The 25,000-nt window shown below is 37.7% G+C and overlaps 1 long non-coding RNA gene and 1 pseudogene across 2 annotated transcripts in view; both read left to right on the top strand.

The window, feature by feature from the left end:
• The first annotated feature begins 11,132 nt into the window (after positions 1 to 11,132).
• Positions 11,133 to 25,000, top strand: part of LOC137616472 (uncharacterized) — a 500,855-nt gene continuing 486,987 nt past the window's right edge. The window contains exon 1 of one of the 2 annotated variants that reach the window (XR_011039434.1): positions 11,133 to 11,584. This is a non-coding gene — a long non-coding RNA (uncharacterized lncRNA). The remainder of the gene's footprint in view (positions 11,585 to 25,000) is intronic. The other variant, XR_011039432.1, reaches the window with a different exon arrangement.
• On the top strand, positions 16,695 to 16,813 carry LOC137616785 (5S ribosomal RNA; annotated as a pseudogene).

Genomic DNA, 25,000 nt, shown 5'->3' on the forward strand with positions numbered 1-25,000 from the left:
GGAAAACACTAATGAAATACTCGTTAAAATGTAAGGGAAAAAATAGCAAGTTATAAAGCTCTTACTTTATACAAGTCAAGCCAAAATCTAACAAACACACTTACTTTGAGCAATATCTCTCTCTCTCTCTCTCTCTCTCTCTCTCTCTCTCTCTCTCTCTCTCTCTCCTCTCTCTCTCTCTCTCTCCAACAATAGAAACGAAAATCTAACTTTGGAAAAACACTTACTTTGAGCCTTCTCTCTCTCTCTCTCTCTCTCTCTCCCTCTCTCTCTCTCTCTCTCTCTCTCTCTCTCTCTCTTCTCTCTCTCTCTCTCTCTCTCTCTCTCAAAATAGTAACTTTTACTTTATATTCATTAAATCAAAATTTAACTTTGAAAAACACTTACTTTGAGCACTCCATACACATTAAACTAAATTCTAACTTTGACAAATACTTACTTTGAGCACCTTTCTCTCTCTCTCTCTCTCTCTCTCTCTCTCTCTCTCTCTCTCTCTCTCTCTCTCTCTCTCTCTCTCTCTCTCTCTCTCTCTCTCAAAATAGTAACTTTTACTCATACGCATTAAACTAAATACTAACTTTGACAAATACTTACTTTGAGCACCTATCTCTCTCTCTCTCTCTCTCTCTCTCTCTCTCTCTCTCTCTCTCTCTCTCTCATCTCTCTCTCTCTCTCTCACCAAGCAGTTTTCAAAGATAATAAGCAAATCAAAGACAACGAAAGTGCCTCATCATTTTACTCTGTATTCCTTGCACGGGCTATTGGGGGGAACTTGCATTAGCCGCAAGGCAACTTTATTCAAAAAAGATAACTCTTCAACTTGGGCGTAAGAGTCCATCAATGCTTCCTTCGGGCAAACGAACGCAGGCGAGGGGGGAAAATTCTACGGGGTCTCAAGTTTAAATAAAGTTAAAAACCTAACGGTAAGTCACAAGAAAAAATAATTGACATAATATGTACAAGAAATAAGTACGTCTAACAGAAATTTTGATTTAACAAAAAATAAGGTTCTTGGTTAAAAAGTAACGTTTGGGGGGTAAAATATAACTTTTTGGAGTTTAAAATTAACTTTTTGGGTTTAAAAATAACTTTTTGGGTTTAGAAATAATTTTTTGGTTGAAAAAAATTTAAATTTTTGGGTTAAAAAATTACTTTCTGGGTAAAAAAAATATTTACTTATAACTAATAAACAACAACAAATTTAGCCGCTTCTAGCCAACTGCAGGACAACGGCCTCAGACATTTCAATTTATGCCTGGGGTTTGACCCGTTTACGTCACCACGCTGGTCAGTGCATATTGGTGATGATGGGAGACTTTTCGTCTGATCGTTCACAACGAACCAAGCTCGTATGGGTGGCCCTGACTAGTAAACCCTTGCTTACCATGGCGATGTGCAAACCCTCTCACCACGATAAGGTATCCCCACTCAGAAAAGGTCATATAACGTATAATCCAACAACCATAATAAAACAAAACCATTAAACCGTAAATAGTAACAGATAAATTTATTTGTTAATTTGTAAAGCATGGATTCCCAATTATTATTATTATTATTATTATTATTATTATTAATTGCTAAGCTACAACCCTAGTTAGAAAAGCATGATGCTACGAACCCAGGGGCTTCAACTTGGAAAATAGCTCAGTAAGGAAAGGAAACAAGGAAAAATAAGATATTCTAAGAACACTAACATGCAGCAAAACGATCACAGCAATCAATTCTCTACTGCACATACTCAATTTCTGTGTATCAAACCATTCCCTTCTAATACCTCTGGACTCTTCTGCTAATAATAACATTCTTGGTTTACAAAAGCGTCTTTCTCATTCAATTCTTTTGCGCAAACTTATCGTCACTATTCTCTCCTGGTAATCAAACTATCTTATAAAAACCTCATCCGTGTTTCTAATATGCTAAACTTTTTAAATATCTTTTATAGATACATGACTTTGAACTGCACAATCCTTTTACTATATTTTTACCTATACAATCCTTAATCCACAGATTCTATGAAAAAAAAAAATTCCTCTTAACAGTATCACTTTTGATTTTACTCCCTCACATTCAACAGACACTTCCATCAAAGGAGCCTGGCCTCAAAACTGTATGCATATACCCAGTCCCCTTCTGTTCATTCCTACAATACATCCAAGTTAACTGCTATTATTTCATTTCCTTTGTTTGAATTTGCATTAATAATTTACACATGCATATGATTTTCTACTTCTTACAAACTCTATGGACACACGCACACATATATATGTGGATACATATATGTGTGCATATATATATGTGTGCATATATATATATATATATATATATATATATACACACATATATATGTATCCATCTATAGCCAATGTGTGTGTGCACGTGTGTCTATAGAGTTTACAAAGAGTGGAAAATCATATGCATGTGTAAATCATTAATGCAAATTCAGACAAAGGAAATGAAATAATAGCAGTTAATTTGGATGTAATATATATATATATATAATATATATATATATATATATATATATATATATATATGTGTGTGTGTGTGTGTGTGTGTAAGTGTGTGTGAGCGTGTGTGAGTGTGCCTGCAAGGCTGCTCTATACCTACAGCTTGGAAAAACTCTATCATTATACTAATTCACAAACAAGGGAGACTCAAAAGACCTAAAAAATTACCGCTCAATAAGTTTACACTCAGTAATATATAAAATGATTACAAAGATCATCATTAGGGCACACAGAAAGACAGCTAGACTTTAATCAACTAAGAGAGCTTTAGAAGAGGGTATTCAACAATTGACCATATACATGTAATTAACCAGCTATTGGAAAAATCAAGACTATGACAAACCACTATGTATGTCACTTTTAGACTTTGAGAAGGCCTTTGATTCGTCCAAACTTCAGCAGTAATAAAAGTCCTTAAAAAACAAGTAATAGATGAATTTTATAAAACATTTGAAGATATCTATACGGGAAGTACAGCCATCTAAAAACTACACGGAGATAGTGAGAAAATTCTGATTGAGAAGGGAGTTACCCATGGAGACTCCATCTCTCCTAAATCATTCACAGTATGCACAGTAGTTTTTGAGCATTTAGATTGGGAAAATATAGGAATTAATATTAATGGGGAATGCCTTAACAAGTTAAGATTTGCAAATGACATAGTTCTATTTAGTGAACCATGAGAGGAATTGCAAAAGATGATGGAAGATTAGAATAAAGAAAGCAGAAATGTAGGACTGGAAAAAGATATGAGTAAAATTAAGATAATGTTCAATGAAAAGAGACAACAAATAAGGGTTATGAACGAACCTCTAGAGAGTGTTAATAAATATAGGTACTTAGGACAAACAGTAAGTGTTCCCCAGGACATGAGATTGAACTCAAAAGAAGATTAAGCATGGGATGGGAAACTTTTCCCAAACAAAATGAGATAATGAAAAGAAAAATGCCCCTTTATCTACAATGAAAAGTATTTAATAAGATGGTCCTATCAGTATTAAGTTATGCATCATAAACCTAGAGCCTTACTAAAGCCTAAGAACATAAGACAGTTATAACCCAAATAGCTATGGAAAGAATAATGATGTGAATAACACTAGGAAACAGAAAAAGAGCACCATGAATATGAAAACAAACTTGACTACAGGATATTCTAACAGGTAAGAAAAAGAAATGGACATGGGTAGGGCATTTAATGAGATTGACAGATAATATTTGGACACTAAGAATAACAGAATTGTTCAATGGCCACTTTTCTCTTGGTAAGGTTAGAAGAGAGACTTTAGTTATGGTAAACAGCCCTGCTAGGAGAAGGGCACTCCCAAATCAAGCCATTGTTCTCTAGTCTTGGGTAGTGCCATAGTCTCTGTACCATGGTCTTCCACTGTCTTGGGTTAGAGTTCTCTTGCTTTAGGGTACACTTGGTACACTTGGGCACACTATTCTATTTTACATAACTTCTCTTGTTTTGTTAAAGTTTTTATAGTCCATATATGAGATATTTATTTCAATGTTGTTACTCATCTTAAAATACTTTATCTTTCCTTGTTTCCTTTCCTCACTGGGCTATTTTCCCCGTTGGAGCCCCTGGGCTTATAGCATCCTGCTTTTCAAACTAGGGTTGAAGCTTAGCAAGTAGTAGTAGTAATAATAATAATAATAATAATAATAATAATAATAATAATATAGACTGGCATAGAAAGACCATAAATAGCCATGTGTGGAAGGACGTGTCTAAGGCCTTTGTCTTGCAGTGGACTAGGAATGATGATGATGATTATATATATATATATATATATATATATATATATATATATATATATATATATATATATATACAGTATTTCATATGCTAACCACACCAGTGGGAACTAAAAAAAAAAATAAAAAAAAGAATGCTTGCCTTGGGCACCCTTGGACTGAAGATAAAATTGTATATGCTATTATAAACGGAGTATCCAAATTATTCAACGTCAGTGAAGGAATTTTACATTATTACGATGTGATCCTGTACGGTAATGTTTTTCTTTTTTCTTTTTTTGTCATAATAGAGTGCTGTATTCATTACTGAACTAAGCATTAACATATAGAAAACTTTAATCATCGACAAGTTTGTTTTATGGCTTATTCTCTCGACACCATTAAGAAGTCATATCAGTGCTAGAAATGGGAGGTATTGCCTGAATTCAGCCCAGCCAAAATGTCTTTAAAAGCAAATTTTTTAATAAGTGTACATTATCAATGAATGCTACTTAAAGGTAGAATTGTCTGGTTTCAGTTCCAAAGAAATGTACACTAGAACGTTAGCCGGGGTAAGCCTAAATCCCCTCGCCCCTGTGGTGCCCAACCACAGCAGTATCCTCCCCAGTAAACAGCTTAAACTCACGGTCCTGGACTGGGATCAATCTGCTGCCATGAAAATGCTAGGTAAGCGCATTATCACTGTACTAGTCAGGTTCGAGTATATTCATTATTACTACAAGATCCTAGTAATTTTTTGTAGTTGCATAACCTTACAACCCAATCAAAGTTAATTTTGATAAAACAAAAAATTAGTACACAATAAGTACTACCTAGAGTAAAAGGATACATGAATTGAGGTCCCGGTCAGGCAGACTGCAGTATCTTAGGTCAGACATTGTTGGTGATAGTCTAAATATTATCAACGAAAGTCAACTTATGTTCTATCAGTTAAAATACCACTGTTATATTTCTAACACATGATATGACAAGGCCTGTAGAGCAAAGCTCCTAGCCAGGAAGGAGGTGAAATCTTAAGTTAGGTTAGGTTGCATCTCTGGAAATCCTACTGCCACACGTTTTAAAAATAGGTCTCTCTCTCTCTCTCTCTCTCTCTCTCTCTCTCTCTCTCTCTCTCTCTCTCTCTCTCTCTCTCTCTCTCTCTCTCTCTCTCTCTCTCTCTCTATATATATATATATATATATATATATATATATATATATATATATATATATATATATATCCTCAGCATGGTTTAGAAAAATTCGGATAGGTCGTGTTTCGTTCAAAAGTTACTTGCTTGAGCAGATTCCAAGTCCTAACATTTTACATTCATAACTTCTTTCTTGTGTTTGCAATATTGGGATATAAAACTTAATTCAAACCCTTATCTCAGCTATGATGGAAATAATGACAAGCTTAGGTAGAAACATGTGTCTGATATATTTAATCTTAAAGGGAGAAATGGAAGCCAAATTAACATTGAAATAAATGCCAGAATACAATTTTTAAGTGTCTATTCACCCCTTGTTAAGTCTGTATGTTAATGTTTCTTATTCAGTCAATTGCACAATATTTTCAAATATGATAAAAAAGGTAAATCATTTTATTTTTGCTTCAATACAGTATATGTTAAGCAAGATTGAATTTGGAACATATTGCCCATTACCAATTTAAACAACATACAACCTCCATATCTTTACCTGCCAATTTTGACTAGGATGCCGAAAGCTGCTATTCTGCTAAGTCATGCTATTTCTAGATTTTAATTGGACCAATCAAGTGCATTCAAAGGGCATAGGTCATACCTGCAAGCTCAAAATTTCTCGAAAAATCCAACCAGCACCAATAGGCTAGATTCCTTCCTTCTTACCCACACTGCTACACTGTAATCATGTCATAGAATTCAATGGTTAATCTTAATGAGTACAGTACAAGATTATGTTTATCACTAGTCCATTCATAAGTTTTTCGCAAATACACAAGTTACAGTGAGTATTTACAAACTCAGTGTCTAACTAACAAGTTTTTCTTGTAGGAAGCGTATATTACCTTGTATTTTGCGAAAAGAAATTCATCAATTGTATTGTGGACGTTATATTCAAGTTAAAAAAAGAAACTATTGAGACAATTGTAATTACAGTGTAATTCTGTTCAAGGGCATATTTTTTGGACCATACACATCTGCCACCTTGGGAAATTGCATTATTTGTGATACATTTTCTTCAAAAGTTCTGGAGTCACAACTTATTTAAAACCCAGCCTAAAGTAGTCCCCCACCAGGTGTGATTGACAAAGAGTTTGTTATCAAGGTTAGTCTTAATTGACTATATAATCAGGATCCAATTGGGGGTCCAGATACCGTGGTTGAATTTAAAGAAACTTTCTTTGTTAAGCAGAATCCTGATCGCCAGCGAACTCAGGTTTGGCGTTTTGGTGGGATCGAGCAGTTTAATAGTGAAAATTATTATACATCTTCATAAGGAAGGTCAATACAAAAGTGCAAAAACTTTATAACTATTGATAAGGCAGTATACTAATGGAGGATCAATTATGATGACTGATGTTGAGTTGGGTTGCTTATTGGACCCTTTCTGCTGAAGGCTGTGTGCACAGTGAGCATTTTGTTAAAACAAATGACCCTAGCATTCACACAGGTACAATTGAGAGGCAGTGAAGGAACATCATAAAATTGTCTAATTGGCCAGGAATTCAAGTCCAGTATTTTGAGCAGCATTTTGTCATACAGTATATCTATTCTTGGATACATATCAGTTCAATTGACACCATCAATTTTATTTGAAAATGGCTATATTATATTCAATGCATGGCAGAATTTCTTGAAGCCTAAGAAAAAACTACGGAATCCAATTAAGTTAAAAAAATATCCTACGATACAGTTTTATTAATTTTTTGCGGGTTAGTTGAGGTTAATTTCTTCATTCCATTTGTAAAATTATTAAAAGCCAAAAATATATATACCCATTTTCCGTATTTAAATACCAAAAAGTACAATGAGTTTTTCCTTGGCTACTATTAATGGAAAACCTTTTTTTTTCAATATTGGCAATTCTACAGAAACACCATTCATATTGCCAGTACATTACACAATATTAGTTTATAAAATCTACTAAGGGAATAATCATATAGCGTAATTAAAATAACACCAAAATACTCGCCCATGTGGCTAACGCGCAAAGTACAGTACAACATTATCCACTTGCCAGAATAGAGGAGCAAGGGATTTAATTGCGAGTGGAGAGAGTCATGATGGAGCAAAGTCCAATTGATCTAACTGATTACGGTAATTACATAATTAGAATAAAGTAAAATAACTCGCCCATATACTAATGCACATAGCACAACACATACTGCTTGCTAGAATAGAGGAGCAAGGAGATAATGATAAATTGCAAATGAAGCGAGCCACGGAAAAGACCAATAAGTAATCAAACAGTGTTAATTTGGCAGACCAACATACCCAAAAATACACTTATTCAAGTAAGGTAATGTTATTATTACAATGGATACAGTTACAAACGAATAGAAAATGGGATTGAAAAATAATTTATTTTATACGTCCGAAAGAGCTGGGCAACAAAGGCTTTTGTTAATAATAACTAGTAGAAACTATAAATTTTATACAAATTAATATCAATAACATAAAATAGGACTGGTATATGGTATAATCTAAGGGGTTCTGAATATTTCTTATGACAATAACTAGCAGAAACCCAGTTTCATAGTTATGGTAGTCTACTCAACCCACTTAACATAAAAAATACAGGTTTCTGTCAGTTATCACCATCAAAAACGTTCAAAACACCATAAAATAACAACTATAGTACTATTCTATAAGTCTACCCTTATATCTTTACTAAAAAACAACTATGATTTAAATTGGTACACAAGGCATGATAAACTAATTCTATTAGCAATGAATAACATTCTTATAAGAAAATCCTCTTTTAATTACCACTGCAAAACAATATTTGTGAGTTTCAGCATCGCTAGAGGACTATAACTTTCAAGCTACACTCTTTTTATGCCAACTTTACAATAAAGTTCCAATTATTCTAAAAGCATAACCTTGCAACTCATACACTGATTTATCATACAGATGGTATAAAGCAAATAATTTGGTTAAATGTATAGTAGCCTACCTATTCCCAAAATAAAAAAGTCTACAGTATTTACGATAGAAATTAAACCACCAGTGTAACAGCATGATCACTTTTATGCTATTATATGTAGCATACCATCATAAAATTCCCCAAAAATTGTAAATGAGATACCTCCAAGATGACACTGTGGTCTCTCCACAGGCTAATAACTGGATGTACGGATAGGATTAGGTTGGGTTAAGTTAAGAGGTATGGTATATGTTAAATATAAATATGTGGTTTATGATTACAAGTGCTTACTACAAAACATCAAAGTTAGCTATTACAAAATAGTGATGCAAGTGAAAAAAAAAAAAAAAAAAAAAAAAAAAAAAAAAAAAAAAAAAAAAAAAAAAAAAAAAAAAAAAAATGCCTTTATTACATTTTCATTGGTAAAAGACTAAAGTAGGAACCAAATTTCTCACATAGCTTGCAATAACTACTATTCTGCACTGGGTTCAAGGTCTGGTAATATGATGCTAAAAGAATTGAAAAGAATCAAAGTACAGTAATTGTGTGCATGGGGCAAGGAATTTATTACACTATATCCTTAAAATTGCTTAAGATCAGCAATCACACTGCATAAGTTATTCAGCATAAAAGTAATGTACAGTATTTGGGATTCTATCAGATACAAGGGGATTTTTTTTTTTTACTTTGATACTAGGTTGAAAACAGAAATCTAATGACATTTAACATTGTATTGCACAGCTGATCCTGTGGTGCATCTGGAATGCATGATTCTTATCAATGTGAGAATGGTAGGCCTAATTAAAGCACACATGAGTTATCAATAATTTTGAAGTGATACAGTATCCTAGATAAGGTTAAGGTGGCTGTAAAGGAAGCAAACCACTTGTTCCCTCTAGAAAGGGTCTCACATCTCCGGTTAGGGTAGATAAAAGCAATTTATATCAACAGTAATACTCCCCAGGTATACGATGAAGTATGTATTCATTACCTATTGATACTTTTTTTCAGACTCACTTTCTTATATGCAACTTTTATTACAAATTAAGCTTTTCCTTGAAAAGAAAAAAAAATGTATTTCCAATTTTCTTCTCTCATGGGCAGAAATGTCTGCTCTCCAATTACGACCCTGTCCCATAATCTTTACACACTGCTACAGGGTTCCATTAATAATGGAAGAATAAATATGAAAATAAATTTGGTAAAATTATATTTACAGACGGGGAAACATTTAGAACAGAAAATATATGCTTTTTGATTTACTATACGTCCAAAAAAATAATGTATAAAGAAGAAAACGTTTGTTTTACCACTTATATACTGTTTTCCCCAACCAAAACCCCAAGGCCCCACTAGGGGACCCCCATTATTGGCGAATATATATATATATATATATATATATATATATATATATATATATATATATATATATATATATATTTCACTAAGTATTTATTTGCGGTGAAAATAAATGTCATTTACGAAGAAAAGGGGAGTTTTTCTGTAGGAATTACATGTTTTTTAACAGGAAAGTTTTCCCGTCCGTAACTATAATAAAACCACCATAATGCATAAATGGAACGTTTAAGTGAAAAAGTTGCAAGGATGAAACTCTAATGGAAACAAGATAATGTAAATGAAAATACCATAGGAGTCATATTAACGTGAGGTGAAGTTGTAAATATATACCAAATTCCACACCTTTTCTTGACTAAGAGTAGACCTATGCCTACCGTACCAGAAACATGTCCTACCAGTACGATTTCTTAAGTCTTATAGCCTGAGCCATCTTGTGATTAAACCTTGGCTTGGTAATTCTATAATTTTCAAAATCTAAGTCATGTCACGTTTAGAAACTGTATTTTCGAAATTAAAAACTCTTCGAGCAAACTCACCACATATGATAAACGCATCCATTCCTTCTTCGTGTATTCAATTAGCTAAAATAGCTATTGGACAAGGAATTATTCATGTAATCCATCTCGATACACATATTAGCACACGTATGTAATAAATTTACACTTTACTGTAAACACAATCAATGCATTTCAAGCCACACATGAATTTCAAGCAGAAGAACTGAATCAGCTGTCACTTTCAATATTGCCATATTGCTCTAATCAGCGTATATTCATATAATCATTGTTTTTACGATGTAAATGTTACTTATTAGAAATATTCTCAATATTAGGTATATATAATTATCTTGAAAAAAATATTATCATCAATATAATTATTTTTTTCTATAAATTTAAGATATTCGGACATCTGGTACTAATGCAGAATGTGAGCCGACGACTAAGTGGAAAGAAGAAATAGAAAGTAAAGTGAGCTTAGAAGTTAGAAACATGTAGAACGTGGAAGGAAGAAATTAAAGAAGAGTTTCTTCATGACAATACATTTGCGTCAGTGATATTTTAGGGCAAGAACTAATACGTTAAAACTAAATATTATAAATAGACATATTGGGGGGAATGTAAACTGTAATTTGTGAAAATGAGGAGGAAGATTTGATACATTTTTGTTGTTTTGCCAAGAATATAGAAAAAGAAAGGAATGAAGTAATTGAGCTACAACAACCATACGAAGCAGACCTAAAGAAAATAGTAGTATTATTTTTATTTAGTGAAACAAATATATGAAAAAAGAAAAATTAAACCTGATGTGGAGGAAAAGACAAAACAGTATAAGATAAACTTTGGAGGCGCCGTTGTAAAGGCTATGCTTCACCCCAGAACTTAACCTGATAATGAAAGGAATTGTATCAGCCACATGAAAAGAAAAATAAGAAAATAATAGAACATATTCTATGTAAGGGGGAAGGAATACAAAAAGAAAAGAATAATTATATGCCAAATGTGAAAAAAAGGGTTAAGGAAATCAAAGAAATAGAAATGAGAAAACTAAGGTGCCGATAAAAGGTTTATTACGTTACATTGCAAAAGTGTATTTTCCCAAGTTGTTTCGTGACTCGATGTGTAACTGTTTAGCTAATAAAAACGTTTGAATAAAGTGTAATAAGTACTATCTATCAAGGCACAGATCCAAATGTACAATAAGTTAAATACACTTGTCAAGAATAGTTAGAATGACCATAGTACAACTTTTTAAGACACGCCCAAATGGCAGCCTCATCAACAAAGCTTAGCCTATCGTTAGCCTATCTTCATTGAAGCATAGACTAAACTGATTTTAAGATTTAAGGTAAGTTCTCTGAGATTACTTATTCAACAGTTTGTTAATGGGTTGAGGAATTAATTTCGGTATCCCTCCCTGAAACAACTGAAGTTAATTTTTTTTCTGGTACTTGTCTTACTTTCATAACACTTTATATTATACTTAAGTTGTGGCCGAGAACATTGATTATTATCTCGAACCTAATATTAATACAGTACATTATAGGATACCTCCAAAGGCTTAGATAACCCTTATATGCAATGGTGAAAGATATTTGAAATTCAAGAGTAGGCCTAGCAGGTGTATCAAAAATTGTGGTTATGCCTAATCACCAAAATCTCAAGGGAAACAAAGCAATAAAAAGGATGTTTATAAGCTACAGTAGTTTGAGTTTATGTCAAATAAATGAACTAGACATTTTTTCCAACGAGTTTTTGTCTTGTGTATTATGCATTTAAGGCCACTATTGTTGATGAAAACCACTTTATTTGTAATTTTCTATCCCTGTATAGTGTAGTATTAGGGGAATCTTAGTGAATACTAGGGAATTTGGAGCCTTTGTAGGGTGACGGCCAGATCCGTTTTCATTCATAGAAAATGATAATATTATAAAGTGGGGTGGACTGTGGCCGTCATTCTAAAATCGAGTTCGTAGAAAACTGGAATATTCTGAACTGTGGCCGTCGTTCTAAAAACGATTTTGGCGGGAGAAGCTAACTTAAAAAACCCACCTAACCTATGCTAAAAGCCGTATCCTTAACCAGGGGGCTTCGCCCCCCCCCCCCCCGGACCCCCCCCTTACCTACTACGGGAGCGAGAAGATTCGTGGCCGGAGTAAAAACTCGAGCCACAAATTTTCAGGTAATTTAGGGTTTTCGGCAAAAAACATAAAAGTGTGCGTTTAAGCACATATTTAAGATCCGTAGACCATTTCCAAATGTTTTTATTCCATACAAGATAACAGTCGGAGCGATAATAAGCAAATTAGGACGCTTGGCCGTAGCGCTACAAACTACCCGGGAATTTGGATGGAGAAACCCTATAAAAGTCTATTGCACTACATATTTTTGGCCAATATGCATAAATCAGATGCAACATAACCTTAACACTGGGACCTTAATTCTTATACCATAACCTGACCTAGAATGGCGTATCACTAAACAGGTGACTTAGAGGAAGTAGCATAACCTAACCTAACCTAGGGCAAAGGTCCTTATTTAACAGGCCTGCGATCCATCCACCGTGTTTTCCATAACCTGGCCTGTGTTACATAAACAGATGCAGATTAATGCTATTCTTTTATGTCTTTACCTTAATCCTCGGAGGTCAAATACTGCTGAGGTTCCTCTGTATCTTGAGAGACGACTGGTACCCAGCTTCACATAGTTGGCTTAGGGTAAAATTTGACAGTAGTGGAGGTGCCGGTGCCTCTTGTGCTATTGCATGAATTTGCATAACTATTATGGTTAATCATGGAAAACAAAATATGCCATAATAATGTGTTAAAACTCATTTTGCCAAGTGTTTAAAAATACTGTATAGCAACAAAAATATTGCCTAATATAATGCTTTTTTAATCTACCATGTAAAATGTAAATTTTAACAACCATGACAGTTGACATGGGATAACTGAAAGGAATGCTGTCAAATAGTGGTGTAAATATGAAAACATCCAGGGACTTGAGCAAAACAGAAATTTGGAATTTACATTGGTTCAAAACTTTAACTGCTGGTTACATCAGAGAAAAAAACAGAAACTACCCCGTAATTGCATGACAGTAGTGCATATAGCCTTTATTAAGCCACAGTACAGTACCACTAATGTTTTGTAGTCATGTGCCAGAGGCCATTTTTTGATCGATTAGTACCAATCAGATGTACAAAACAAGACCGATATTTTCTGAAAGCTGATCAGATCTACTTCCCAGAACTGTTTTATGGACATACGTATCTTGTAACTTTTTATGAGAAATTCGTAATCAAAGATGACTCAATGCTGAAAATCTTTCGGTGTGTGGGCTTTTTCTGGAAATGATGCTACATTACAATACCACCTACTTATATGATTTAAGAGTTCGTATGAAGCCCTCTGACTTTTGTGTCATCTAGATCTTTGCTATAATGTAAAAATAGCCATTTTTCCTTAAATAGGTTATTTGTGTAACTGAAGATGCCCCAGAGATTTTATGTTTGAATATAGTATTTTTCTGAACATTTCAGCAAATTATGATTTGCAGTAGGAGTACACTTTATTGTTGTTATTGTTGCTGCTGTTGTTGTTGTTATTGTTGCTGTTGTTGTTCACTATTAATCATGTTGTACATACAGTAATAGTATAGGCCTTTCACTAGAGAATTTGTAGCAATTGATTGTTAAAAAGTTATTATATTTTAATTTATCTCTGGTATCATGTACATAATTTATACCTGAATTTTGTTTTCAGGAGGAGGCATCCATGTCTAGATAGTCATTGGAGTCCATAGATGTGTAACTTTGTTCCGTAACTGGAATACAAACCTCCGTTATTTATTAGGGGTATTACTTTCGGCGAAGTTGAAAGGACGAGCCATTAAAATTAGGGAGGGTTAACGACCCATCCCGCCAGTTAGTAAGGGGGTGGGGGTAACTCGCTGCCCCTCTCACTCGCACACCTGTAATTGAGCTCGCTTTGCTTTTGGCTCGGAGGGAGAGTAGTTGTTACCGCTCTTCCTCCTCTCTTATTTTGGACTGCCATTAATCTTTGTCTTTTTACCTTATGCTTTTCTTCTACAGTATATATATGCAGACATCCTTAATGTTTTTGTATATTGTATATGTTGTAACCTTTCTTTACAGTGTTTGTGCTGTGTGTGTGACAGCGTAGGATAGAAGGTTCTCAAGGACGGAGAACTTTCCCTAGCGACCTTTCTCCCTTGGACATCGGTCATCCTTTTGGCGGATGGCCTTCTGTGTAACTCGGCCGCCGCCTCAGGGGAATCGTCATTATTTGGATATTCCTCAGTTCAGCTGTTATCGTTGCCTTCCCCTCAACGTTTTCTTAGAGGAATCTGCTGGGGAAAGGGAGTGCTGACCTTTCGGAGCTTGACTTCGGTCTTGCTCTTCTAGTGGTCTTTGCCACTCACTCGTGGGCAGCCGGCAGTATACTCTGCAGAGGTAACACCATTCCCGTACGTGGATTAGGTTGTGCTTTCAAATGGTTTTCTTCATCAATTAAGTAAAATTATAACTGTTGTTATTTAACTTTTAAGCTTCGCTTCCTGCCGGAGGATCGAGTGGTTCTCCTTAGTAATGAATATTCCTATCTGAATTAATTAATTGTAATTCTTGTTTTGTTAGTTTTCGCTGCCACTCTCCTTCTCTTGTCGATGTCGGCCGGGGAAGGAAGTGTGCAATCCTTATTTTGTATCTGTTCTCTTGGTGGAGACCTTTCCCGTCCGCGGACTAGGTGCTCTTCCCGAGGGAGTTTTTGTTACATAATTTATTTAGTATTTCGTCAGTTAGTGATGCCTTTCTTCTTCGTTTGACTAAGACAGCGGATGTAGAAGAACAGTGCCGTTCATGCCTGGGGGAATCAACTGTCACTGTGCAATCACTTTCCTGTCCTCCTGTGCCTATGGCAGCCCCTGATCAGCAGATGCCTGTTGCTGCTGATCCTTCTGCCCCTTCAGGGGTTCGTCACCGTAGTCATTGACCCCACCGTTCCCGACCTTCGCCTGTTTCTTCTGACTCGCCTGCTTGTCAGTGAACCCTAGTTCGTGACGTACCGTCAAGTTCTCGTTCACGAGCCTCTCCCGGGGAGGCTTGCCCCTCCAAAGGGCATATCCTGTCTCCAGATCATCGTTCAGCTGTTCCGACCTCTTGCAGCTCGTCTTTCTCCAGTCTCGCTGTTTGCTGATCACTAGTGAGCCGATAGCAATTGTCACCTGGCTGATCGTCAGTTCACCGATCTCTCGCCGATTGCCAGCACGCCAATTGCTAGCTCGTAGATCGCTAGCTCACCGCACGCATACTCGTCAATGAACCCTGGTTCATGACGCACCGTCGAATTCTCGTTTGCAAGCCTCTCCTGAGGATATTTGCCCTTCCAAAGGGCACATCCTGTCTTCAGGTCATCGTTCAGCTGTTCGCGACCAACTGCTTGATCATCTGCTAGCTCAATGATTGCCGATTGTTAGCTCGCCAATCTACTATTGCTACCTCGCCAATCGCCGATGGCTAATCGTCAGCTTGCTGATTGCTAGATCGCTGATTGCTAGCTCGTCTTTCTCCGATAGTTGACCTCCAATCTCGCCGATTGCTAGTTCGCCAATCGCCGATCATTAGCTCGCCAATCGCTGATTACCAACTCGCCAATAGCAGATTGCCAACTGATAGCTAATCATCAGCCTGCTGATCGCTAGCTTGCCGATCACTAGCGCGTCTTTCTCCGATCATTGATTTTCAGTCTTGCTGATCGTTTGTCCCCAGCTTACCAATAGCCAATCTTCAGCTTGGTGATCACTAGCTCGCCGATCCCCTATACAGTAGTCAGCTATTGCTAGCTCACCAGCTAGCGCTCCGATCACTGATCACTAGCTCGCAGATCGCCGTTCACCGATCGTTAGCTCAACGCTCCGATCGTTGAACCTTACTCTAACCACCCGTTTGTCATTCGCCAGTATTCCGAGCAACCTCTCAGAGTTCCAAGCGCTGATCGCCAATCTCTAGCTCGCCAATCACCCACTAGTCGATAGTTGAACCATACTGCTGTTCCTCAGCTTAAACGATCATCTGCCAGCTCGCCTATTTTTTTGGCGCTCCGATCGTCAGAACGCCGATCGGCAGCTCAACGTTTGCCAGCCGACCTTGCCAGCGTAATGGTTGCCAGCCTACCTCACCAACTTAATGGTTGCAAGCTCGGCGATCGCTGATCACCCAGTTGATCGCCGATTGTCTGCTTGTGCTTTCACTAATTGTGATCTCCAGCTCATCGATCTCCAATCAGCAATAGGCATCTCGCTGAGCACCTTTCACCTGTGACTTCAGACTCTCCTTGGTCTTGTTGTTCGCTAGCCTTACAGTCCTAGGCAGACCAATTCTCCTCGTCACCTGCTTGTCAACGAACTCTGGTTCGTGACTCTCCAGCTAGTTGCAATCAGTCAACGGCCATACCACGTTGAGAACACAGCTTCTCGTCCGGTCAGCGAAGTTAAGCAACGTTGGTTCTGGTCAGTACTTGGATGGATGACTGCCTAGGAACACCAGGTGCTGTTGGCCACTTAAACCTGGTCACTCAGCCTCCAATGACCCGTCGGTACATGGGTGTTCGCCATTCAACAATTGTTACCCGTTCGCCACTCACCTTCATTTCACCATTCACCTTTGGCTCTTCGATCGCAACTCATTGATTGTCATGTTAACCCACCTATCAACAGCAGATCACCGCTCGCTAACTGACCAGGCAGCCTTCATTTGCTCGTCAGTCACCATCTCCAGCTCACAGATTGTCAATTAGCTGATCACCGAAAGCTCACTGTTCACCTCTAACACCAAAAAGTTACAACGGTTGAATGTCCGGCAAGCATTTTTAGAAATGAGATACTATACTGGATGTCTGGTTAGACTGGCTTTTAGTACCTTCAGATGGTACCAGTCAGACCTTAGAAAACAGCTATACTATTTTTGTTGCTCGATCCCATATGAAACTCACTAAAATGTCAGCACTAAAACATTTGTTATAATGTCACATAGAAATTAAGTTTAACATCATGCATATACCCTAAACATCATGGTAATAGAACCATGGATATCACAATCATGCTTGCAGACTAAGCCTTCAATAACTTGACCTAACCTAAAGTTCGGCATCCTAATTGCTCAAAAACTGCCAAGCTTGCTCAAAAAGCTCTGTAATGCCTCAGAGATACATCTTAATGCTATATCATTTAACCTAGCGTAGCCTAGATTGCACAGTCGGGCCTAGCTGAAAGATTAGGAACTCTCTCCTTCGGGAGAGATAGAGAAATGTTGCGGTTCGAAGAGTTATCAGAATGGGCGGCTACTGCTTTGTCTCCTCTTGTTTCAGAGTTCTATAGATAACAATCAAGTCTTCAGATATGACGCCTGCTGCGGAAGAATTCCACAAAGCACAGGATGAATGATCGGATCCAGTGTCTCGAGGCAGCGACCGATTCCTGTGCAGGGTTTCATAGGAGGAGTAGTGCTGTGCCAAAACCCAACCCTCCTAACCGGAAGGCGATTCAGTACGATGTACAGGAGCTCACGCTCTTGTTACAGTTACAGTGTTAGGTCTTGTGCAATAGTGAGATTAAGCACATGTAAAGTACTGTTGGTTAGCACGTATGCAGTCGCCATCGTCCCTCTCCTGCCACAGGATGTTCTCAAGATACTTCAGGGGGACCATTGTCAGGCACACAACCAACAAAAAGTGCCGCCGAAGAAATCTTCCTGAAGTGAAGGAGTTTTCGGATTGTTCCTCTCCCTCAATTCAGTGATGAGAGCCTTGCCTAACAGATCTATCCCTGTGTAGATGTGGAAGGGTCAGTACTGTACATACTGAGAATGTATCTGCTCTGGAAAGCATCCTTCCCCAAGAATACGTTTCAGATCGTGGTACAGGTGTTCATGGGCTTACTAACATTGCTCTGTCTTGTACGGGTCTGTGCACAAGCTCTGCTTATCAAGACTTGTGTTGCCGTCCTTCTTTCCTCCTCCTGAACATTTGGATGGCACATTATTAACGACTACAAAGACATCTGCCCTGGTTGGAGGAGTAACTTTCGGCTAATGTTCTCACTTCTCCATGAGAGAATTTTCTATGAGACAGTTTTCCATGAGTTCTCTCTTCATGAGCATGATCATCACACTCACCTGAGATCCACGATCGGCGAATATGAGCGTTTTGACATCAGTAGACCTCTTTCTCACCAGTCTTCCGGTGACTGAACCTTCATGCACTTCGGATCCCCAAACTTGTCAGTCTCTATGTGCTCTGACTCCTTGCATTTATACTTCAGTGACAGTAATTGTCAAGTTGCAGGGCACCTGTCTTCTCATCGATCTATGCTGTCATATTGAGGTCTTCCAACACTCTGAAGTCGTTCTACGTTACGAAATCCTTTCACCCTCCTAGGCTGGATAATAACGTAGGACCTTTCCTTTTGTTGTTGTTTTGAGTTGAAGCAGGTGACTTCACATGATCAACCTGAACACTTACGACCATAAAGACTTAATATCGCAATTATAACATCATTTCTTACAGTTAGAAGTATTGACACTTCTTGTCCTTCTGGTCCCATGGGAGGAGCAGCACCAAAACTCAACCATCCCGGGAAAGTGTTGTATAAAGTACATGAGTTTACACTTCAGCTACCAATGCTTGGTTTTATGCAAGATCAAGTACAAGCACTGTTGGTCAGGATGTTGGCTGCTTCACTTGTCCCTCTCCTATGCCAGGCCATTCTAGTGACGCTTCAGTGACACCCAAAGCTTTAAAGAACGTAGAGAGAACCACCATTATGTATCAGGAATGTATCCACTTGCGAATACGACCCTGGTACATTCTTGCTTTTCATGCAAGACATGAGGTCTCGCATCAGCAATGTTTCTTTCCCAAAGAATGTTTTAGTTCATCGTACAGGTGTTTTCACGATTTCCGGAAAAAATGCTGATAGACATAATATCACGAGTCATAATATCTATGGAGATACTGTAATATCGACGGTCAAAATGCCGACATCCATTTAAAAAGGACTTAATGTAGACCCAAAAATTTTATAATAATAATAATAAAAAACTTTATATATGAGGAAGGCTAACAATAAGAACATTCAAAGGAGGTTATATCACTTTAATTCCTAATAGGAAGAAAGTAAAGTATTATTTTTGGCATAAAAGATTTTTTTTAAAAGTTTAAAACTTATGAGAAACTGCTTTAAAAATTGTATCATGTGATTCGTTGATTCGAACATATTTTATGTTCTGCCTTCAATTTCTCTCGCATTAGTTATTTGTGATAACATCTCTGTATTTGCTTGTTCTTTTTCAGTTTTTTACCAACTTTTCAAAAGACATGCTTAATCACCATTCTTCTGGTAAAAGCATTATGCCACCCTTCAGTTGCACAGTTTATATTCGATTTCTTCTGTTAAAGAAGTAAGAAGCCCATCAAATTGATTTATGATGAATTCATTACTACTTTCAATATACCAGCATTGTGAACACAATGACTGGATTTTGCACCACAGAATTGACCAGAATGGAATAAACAATAGTATTTAGAAATGTCTTTTTTATACTATTAATAGCGGCTCTTTAGAAATCAACATGGATTGAGGTTGGGTTCAAATTGTTATCTTTCAAAAAATTGAAATGAACTTGTAAGCTTGCTCATCCTTTATGGAAGTTAATATTTTGTTATTTGTAACAAAGGCATGAATAGTATACAATTGCTTCCCTAAAGGAGGAAAATCAAATGTCACATGGCAAAACCATGTTGAACAGGTTTCTAACATCCTTAGATTGTTACATATGTAAATACTTATGTCCTCACTATCGTGAAGCAAAAATTGTTCTCCTCTAAATAGAATTGTAAACGAAATTATTAGCATAAAAGGTTATTATTTTTGTCCCTATCATATATACTGTAAAGCTATTATTATTAATATTATCATTATTATTATTAAAATCCTCAAACGGATGTTGGCATTTTCCCCATTGACATTGTAACCGGTGACATTATGTTTGTTGACATTATGTTCATTGGCATTTTGTCTGTTCACCGTTTTCACACCTGTTAACATTGCCCAGTCTCATACAAGACCAACGAACGTGTGCACCTCATACTGGATGAGTGGCACTTCCTCCTCCAGAGAGTTCAAGAGACGGCAACCCAGCAGAAGTTTGGTAGAACATATGATCAGCATGAACATAATAACGTTAGCGGATCTTCTCTTCCCAGCTGAACAAGCTATGACACAATCACCATGGGAACGATCACCATGCAAACCACTACAGCACTATCCCCATGATCCCTGCCTTCCATATCACCTCCGGCAGTCGCTACATGATCTCTCTTCTATGCACTTGTCAGACACCACATGATCAGATACCCAATGATTGGATCTCTTTTGCTTGTTTTTCATTGACCTTTGAATTAAGGAACTTTTGGTATCTGTTCCATTCCAACTTTTATAATATACAATACCAGAGAAAGAGGAACCTCTGATTGTTCTCATCACTTCTAAGGGATGCAAGACCTTCCCTTCATGAACGCTGAGGTTTCCTTACGTGCATGTTTTTTTCTTTATGGGAACATTCCGTTGGGGTTCTCTCCTCTATAATCGTCATATCCCATGGGATCGGCCACCCGCTGCAATTTGTAATCACTTGATCGGAACTATGCAATCGTGAACCTCACGATCAGAACTTACACTCGTTCTTTGGATGATTGTTGTTTTTGATTCACTACGAAACTGTTACACCTGTTGCCTGTTATTTGTTCTTTCTAATGGATACTAGCCCAGATGCCTTTCAACGCTCAAGCTCTTCCGACGCACTGAAACTGTTCCAAGACCTAGATCTTCCCACATTACGAGACTGCCCCTGAGCACGAGATTTTACCATGCACCAACACTTTTCAACTCATTTGCCCAAAAGGCTTTGAAACAGGTGACTTTTGGTGTCCTTGCTCAGCACCCATTCAATCACCTAGATGCAGCATCATGCTCACATGGTTGTCGGCATGTATTCTCGCCAATCAAAGACAGGAACTCGTGTGGCACTGCTGTGCCCCACAGTGCCGTGCTCTACTGTTTGCCCTCCAAAGGCTAAAACACTTAGTATAGTAACCCCTTATTCATGGAAAGTATGAAGAGCCAGAAGCCGTTCAGTCATCAAATTAGACCAGACAAAGCTTGTTCATTCGTTCTCCCTCTAGAGGGGATTACCCCTTTCTGTTCTCAGACTGGCTGGTTATTGTCTAGGGGAAGGAAAAATTCTTTGAATAATGGCAAGAGAATCTTTGACCCCTCAGGACCCGACTTTAGCTTGTTACCCTATGGATGTAGAGACTTTAAAGATTTAGTATATAATTACCAAGGTCTTTCCATTTATTCCTCGGTCGTTGATGAAAGTTCTTTTGTTTACAGAGAGGCTAATTCCTCACAGGCAGCTCTCCTGCCTCGCTCCAGTAGTTCTTGAAGTGTTAGTAGTCAGCAACCAGCTTTCCTATTTCCTTTTGGTTTTGAGGGAGCAGGAAAATGTAACAATCTATCCTGGTAGCTGCATGACAATACTCATTGCGGGAACTCCTCGCCTCTAGGGAGTCGGCTGTCTATGGACATAGCTTAGGAGGAATAGAGCACCCACCTGAGTACCCATTCCATCTGTGGGATTTGATCCACGGAAAGAAAGTACCTGCTTTTCAACCTACTGATGATTCATACAGTGTTGCTACTTTGCAGCTTTCCAAATGAGTTTGCTAGAGCACTCAGTAGCGCTGATGAATGACAATGCTCCTGTTCATGATTTACTGCAACAAGTGGGCCCCTTTCACAAACCCTTAACAAGTAGATGTGCTCATGTGAAATCAACAATATGGTAGAGCTGTCAAATGTGATCCCTAGATCACTGTTGGACGGAAATTTTCCTTACTCCGGGTTTCACCACCCCTTAACCGAACTGGAAACTTCCAGTATTCTGTTATTTAGTCCCAAACCATCGGCAACATTCAAGGATGCCTTCCAACATCACAGGAAGTTCTAGACACTAACACCTGCCCATTTTCCAGATTACTCTACAATCAGTTGACGACATCAAGGCTCAGTGTCCCCTGATTGCTTCCAAGTATTCACACACCAATGGTATGTGGATCAAGTGTTTTGTCTATCTTCTTTCAATGGGGAAGCTCCTCAGTCTTCAAGGGGAAAAACAGCTGAACCCTCGATCCAAGTTTTCATCTTGGACTCAGGCGTGAACTGTTTGCAAGATTTAACAATATTCATGAGGAGAGTTCAAGCCTCAGGAAACATATCACGAGCTCTCAATCCTCTCAAGCGGACCTACTCGAGCCCATTGAGCAGGCTGCAGTTAGGGGTTTGTCCCTTGATACTGTACTAGCCATGGGAAATGCGATGGAAATGGCATAAATTTTTCTATGTCAAGTTATTCTGAAAGATTGAAGATCTCTGTCTTGGTTTAGGAATTCATGGCCAGGATTGAAAACCCTGCCGTTCACGACATCGTCTTTCTTCATCCCTAACCTACAAGAAGTGTGGACCAGGATGATTTACATTCCTGTCCTGGAAGGAATCTAAGACTCTTCCTATAACAAGAGAAGGAATAAAGAGATCCTAGAAATCTTCTTCTTTCTGGCTTCATGGGACAATCAGATGTGCTTTTTCTGCAAGCGAGGAGATGGAAAGACCATCCCAGATTCGAGATTATGAATTAGTAGGTTGGGGAGGGCAAAAGCCACTCATTGAGATACTACTGTTAGAGAGTTATAAGTTCCCTTGACTGGCCAGACATTACTACATTAGATCCCTCTCTCTGGTTATGGCTCAATTTTCCCTTGCGTACTCATACACAGAATAGTGTAGCCTATCCTTTCCTCACTTTCCTCTGTCCTCATGCACCTGACAATGCTGAGATTACCAAACAATTCTTTGTTCAAGGAGTTAACTACTGCACTGTAATTGTTCAGTGGCTACTTTCCTCTTGGTATGGGTAGGAGAGGCTCTTTAGCTATGGTAGGCAGCTTTTCTGGGAGGACACTCCAAAATCAAACCATTGTTCTCTAGTCTTGGGTAGTCCCATAGCTTTTGTACCATGGTCTTCACTGTCTTGGGTTAGAGTTATCTTGCTTGAGAGTATACTCGGGCATGCTGTTTTATCTTATTTCTCTTCCTCTTGTTTTTTTTAAGTTCTTATAGTTTATATATGAAAGATATAACTTAATCATGTTATTATTCGTAAGATATTATATTTCAATAGTCCATTACTTTTGTTGTTTATATATTTCCTTGTTTCCTTTCCTCACTGAGCTATTTTTCCCTGTTGGAGCCTTTGGGCTTATAGCATCCTGCTTCTCCAACTAGGGTCGTAGCTTGGCATATAATAATAATAATAATAATAATAATAATAATAATAATAATTACTATTATTATTCTCAGATCTCAGGAAGAACTTGTCAGGGGCGGAATTCATGAAGACGAGTAGGGTAAAGGCAGACAACCTTTACTGCCCTTTACCTACACGAGTTACCCACAGGTCTCTGGATACCTATATCCTTGGCCTCATAATAGTTGCTATACAGATGATGCAGCAAATCTATCTCCTTTATGGGACAATAAACATCTTTTCCTCTTACAAAACTATCTTCTCGGATTTCAGACACTTTGTCACGTTATCTTCTAAATTTGGCCATTTATATTATGCAGCTTGCATATTTATGAGTGGCCGTAAATTTTTCTTTTTTTTTTTCTTCCAGTATATGACACAACTTTTCCCTATTCCAAACAGGATAATGGCCATGAACATTCTTTGTTTTCTTACCTTCAGCTGAGGATATTTTTTCCATAGCAAATAAGGCTATTATTTACTACCATACGATAAATGAAATACAAGCAAAATAGCTGCTATCCAATTTGAGTGTTTATAACAGAATAGTTGAATTTTGTTTGGTTGTTATTGCAGCTGTATGCGTTTAAACAATGATTGAAATTTTATCATTCTCTTTTACTCTTAAATTATTGAACTACTGTAGGTGTAGCAGTCACTGTAATCTGCTAGACGGACGCTAGATGCAGGTAAGCCACAGGATCGAGTAACTTTCCTTAAAATAGTTTTGTTTAGGAGTATCTCTGTCTTCTCAGATGAGCGAATGATGGACAAATGTATGCAAACCCATTTATCGTAATGATTATATTCAGACATATCTTCCACACAGATAAAGTTTTTTCCGTGACTATCTTCCAGTCCTTGGTAGTGACCAAACCTAACACCTGTCTCATTGGGTCGTAGGAGGGTTGACAGGAGTCATCACTTTTGTTGGGCCTGTTGGTAACGTCCCTGCCTGGTGATCGCCAGACCGGGTTTTGAGTCCCGCTCAAACTCGTTAGTTCCTTTATTGTTTGCAACCTCTTCATCCTTTTGAGCTAAGGATGCGGTGTTTTTGGGGAGCCTATAGGTCTACCTGTTGAGTCATCAGCAGCCATCACCAGGCCCTCCCTGGTCCAAGCTTGGGTGGAGAAGGTGCTTGGCCACTGATTATATGAATAGCTTATATGACCAGTTTCTAGGGTATTTTCCTGCTTGCTAGGGCAATGTCACTCTCTCATGCCTTTGCCATTCCTGAGCGGCCTTTAAACCTATGCAGGGCCGAAATTATTTGACTTAACCCGAGAAAGTAAACCAGGTAATTAGTGTGTAGGGACTTCCTCC

The sequence above is a fragment of the Palaemon carinicauda genome, chromosome 22, assembly GCF_036898095.1.
Source record: "Palaemon carinicauda isolate YSFRI2023 chromosome 22, ASM3689809v2, whole genome shotgun sequence".
Classification (NCBI taxonomy): Eukaryota; Metazoa; Arthropoda; class Malacostraca; order Decapoda; family Palaemonidae; genus Palaemon; species Palaemon carinicauda.